This window comes from Mus caroli, chromosome 4, assembly GCF_900094665.2.
Source record: "Mus caroli chromosome 4, CAROLI_EIJ_v1.1, whole genome shotgun sequence".
Taxonomy (NCBI): Eukaryota; Metazoa; Chordata; class Mammalia; order Rodentia; family Muridae; genus Mus; species Mus caroli.
The window spans coordinates 91737767-91742083 of record NC_034573.1 but is presented as its reverse complement, the minus strand read 5'-3'; positions in this window follow the sequence as shown (position 1 = coordinate 91742083).

Sequence of the window (4317 nt, the reverse complement as noted above, 5' to 3'; positions counted from 1 at the left end):
CCCTTCCCTTCCCTTTTCTTCCTCCCCCCCTTTCTCCCTCCCTGCTTTGGTTTTTCAAGACAGTGTCTCTCTGTGTAGCCCCGGCTGTCCTGAAATTTGTTCTGTAGTCCAGGCTGGCCTCAAACTCGGAGATCCACCTGCCTCTGTCTCCTGAGTGCTGGGATTAAAGGCGTGCACAACCACAGCCTGGTTTACATCTAGATTTTATGGGGAAAGTCTGGCTGGTTTTTGAGACTGTTTTAAGTCTTAATTCTTCTTCTTTCTTTCTTGTGTGTATGCATGTTTGTTTATTTGTTTGAGCGTCTTCTGCAGCACAGGTTGGCCTGGGTTTCCTTCTGTAGCTTGAACAGCTGATCTTGCTCCTAACTCTTGAATACCAGGATCACAGATATGTACTACCATGCCTACTATAAATCCTGTGGACTTAGCAGAGTCAAGGGGAAATATTAAATAAAACATTTAAAAAGGAGAAAGTCTGTCAATCCTTCCTTTGAAGAGTTTAATCAGTAGTCCTACACAAATAAGGACTTCTCACGACAAAATGATGAAGGCTGAATTTCCAAGATGATGGCCTCCTTGCTCATGCTTGTCTCCTGGTTTGACTTACATCCCATGTGCACATCCCAGCATTGCTGATCCCTTCTATGTGAACGCATCCAGTCTTGTCTCCTGTATCACAAGCTCTATGGTGTCTTGCTTTGGACTGCAAGGAAAAGTGTGGCTATGTGCTGGAGTGTTGCCTGAGGATAGGGAAAGATCATTGTCCTAGATTAAGACAGCATGAAATTCCATGGTTCTTTTCAGTGTCTGTGGCCCTTTCCTGCCATGATGAATATCTGGGGAGATGGCCTCATTGGTAAAGTGTTTGCCACATAGCATGGAGACCTGAGTTTGATCCCCAATAGCCATGTATCCCCAGCATCCACTTATAAATCAGGGTGGTGGAATATTCTTAAAATCTCACTACTGGGGAAGTAGAGATGGAAGCAATCCTGGATTTGCTGGCCAGGCAATCAAGCCAAATCAGTGAGCTGCAGGTACAGTGAGAGATCCATCTCAAAAAACTAGCTGGAGAGAGCGAGAGTGAGAGATTTCCCATCCCCACCCCATGTGCACAAAGGAAAAGGCATTTCCACTCTACCACCCTGCCTCATGCTTTCTGCCAACCCGTTAACATTTCCTAGATAACCTCATCCAGCAAAGAGCTTTTTCAAAATGATGATGCTTCCATCTGACCCCAGCCACCATAGGCACACCTCCCAACCCTTCTTGTCTTTAGCTTGGTGTGGTCTTGGGTATTAAAATCGCAATCCTTCCTCCTAACTCTGGATGTCTGCCAGATCTCTTGCTCAGGGCCTAAGTCTTATTTCACCCAGCACTGGCTACTCCTCACTGTACCTTGTGCCCCGTGTTTCTAAGAACATAGTAACTGTCACAGCCGACAAAAATAAAGGGGTGGAAAGGAACAAAGAGGAGCGGGCGTCTGCAGTGACAAACCATTCTGTCACTCACGGAGCACCATCCTGACCCATCGATGGCATGTGGTATGGCAGACATTCAGAAATGCTCTCTCAGGCTCCTCCTCTCTATGGCCATTTGCAGCTTAGGTGACTTTCCTTGGTTCCTAGGCTAGCCCTGTGAAGGTGCCAGGGCTATCTGAGGCTTACATGATCTCTTTTGATTCGTATGCCATCTCTGAGAGGAACCACTGGGATCATCTTAACTTTGAGGATGAGGAAACAGAATTTCAAAGAGATTATGGAAATCCCCGAGACTACTCAGTGTTAGGGAATCTTGTTAATAAAGCAGATAACAGAAGCACAAACTAAATTAAACAAGAATATTGAGCTTTCTATGCTATATTATTCCTTATGGTACCCATATTTTATTTCTTCATTTATTCATTCATTTAAGAAATATTTCTTGGGTGATTATTATGTACCGGGCCCTGTTATGGGAAGGGCAAACATATCAGTAAATAGGAGAATATCTAGTCTCTCAGGGTCGACGTCATTGTTTATTGAGATGAATTTGCCTACTGACTTGCTTTCCTCATTATCAGAATGAATTAATTCATGAACTTCCTAGGTTAATAATATTACTTGAGCAGCTACTATGTATTTGGCATTAGGATGGTTAGGTATTGAGAAAAACGAGCAGCAAAACCAGGTAAAAGCCTGCTCCTGGTTCATTGTGGAAAATAGACAGTAGTCAAATGATGGGTATGATGAGATATTCATGGTGATTTCTAAGACCACCTGACTCAATAAATGCTCTAAAGGTCTCTCCTTCAAGCCAAATAACTGCCAACTTTGGAAGTCCAGCTGTTCCCAGCTGTGAAAGCTCATCCCTATCTCTTGGCCTTATTGACTGTTTCCATCCTCTCTTGAGGGGCCAGGAGGGGCAGTGAGACTCTCACCTGAGAATCTAGCCTCATACTGCCTGGTGTAACTCTGCCCTAAGTGTATGTAGCCTTGGGGAGGGGCTAAACTATATAGAGCAAGGAATGCTGGAGCATGGGGGTGGGGGTTCCATCTGTGAAGCTGTGGAAGGGACAAGTCCCTATTGGGTGCAGACTTTCTAGTGAGGCCTTCTGAGCCAGGAGAGAACCCAGGCTCCAGTAAATAACCCCTTACCTTTGCTCTCTAAGTAAGCCAGAGAAACTCACTGTTCCCCAGAATGAACTCTGCTGTTTGTTGTTGAGACTTCAGAAGGGAGGAAGGGTAGACAGTATGTCTCCTCTTAGAAGGAATTTTAGAAACACCAAGTAAGGAAGGGTAGGGTGGAGATATTTGCCCTAAAAAGAATAGGAAGTAATTAGGTCAAGAGGCGAGGAGAAGCCTGTTCAAAGATCCTGTGGCAGGGAGGACATGCTACTTACAAAGAGCTTGAAAGAAAGAGACGTGGCACAGAGAAAAAAGGGCACTGAGGAGGCTTGAGAAGTGGGCAGGGCCCTAAAGAGCAGGCTCTTGTAGTGTAGGCCATATAAAAGAGCCCGTCCTTTGTCTCTAGAACAGCTGGAAGTCACTAATGGATTTTCAGCATGGCGGGTGGCAGAAGAGATGTGGCCTTTGGAAAGATTACTTCAAGGGCCTAGAGGGGAATGAGAGAAATCCAATTAGCGGGCAGTAGTAAATCTACACTAGGGATGCTGCTGCTGCTGCTGGACCAGGGTCGGAGCAGTGGAGATGAAGAAGGCAAGCGCATGGATGCAGGTTATGAGTGACAGCACTCTTTGGGTTTGGCTGGGCTGTTTATGGAGAGGATGTGCCAGGGGTCTCATTCAGTGACGTTGCCCCAGATCCCAGCACACCTACCACATAGCAGATAACAGTTCACAGCAAGACAAAAATGAAACCACATGACTCTCAATATTAATGTATGAATGAGCTGGGGATTAGTGGAGAAAGGAAGGGGAATACTTTTAATGTTTGCTTGTTTATTTATTTGTGTGTGTGTGTGTGTGTTGTGTGTCTGTCTGTCTGTGCACACGCGTGTACACAGGTGTGCTATTACACTAGTGCAGAGGTCAGATGTCAACCTGTGGCATCAGTTCTCTCTTCCATCAATGTGGACTCTGGGGATTGAACTCAGGGCGTCAGATTTGGGGGCAAGCCCCTTTACCCACTGAGCTGCTTCGCTGGCCCAAGGAAAGTAAATTATAAAACCTTGGAGATTAAGTTGTTTTTTAGTAAAAGAGTCTATTTTTGAAGATTTTATGGGGTGGCACATATATTTAAATTTGGAAAGTACTTATTATTGAGCACGAGAACTATTGTTTGTGCTTCAAATGGTGTTGTTTTGTTTTGAGATAGACATTCTCACTCTTTAACCAAGGCTGGCCTAGAACTCGTGGTGATTTGTTCTCTTCACTCGCCCAGCTCTCCGAGTGCTGGCTGTACAGGATGAGCCACCATGCCCGGCTTCAAGTGATTCCATTTAAGTCCTAATTTGAGTATCTTAGTAATTCTAAGAGATGAGTAAGGCAAAGATTATTGCCTCTCATTTTTCCAGTAGAGAAAATTGTGGCCATGTGAAACTTGTCTCCATATTGTTAAATTCAAGACTCAATAACTTTCAGTGGGTTCTATTAAGTACAGAATTTTGCTGGTTTTGCTGGGATTAAATGTGAGGTAAATTTGCTACAGGGACACTAAGGCTGTCTTGTTAGAATTGGGATGAGTCTACAGAGATATTTGCTGTTAAAAACCTAAGATTTGAGCCGGGCGTGGTGGCGCACGCCTTTAATCCCAGCACTCGGGAGGCAGAGGCAGGCGGATTTCTGAGTTCGAGGCCAGCCTGGTCTACAAAGTGAGT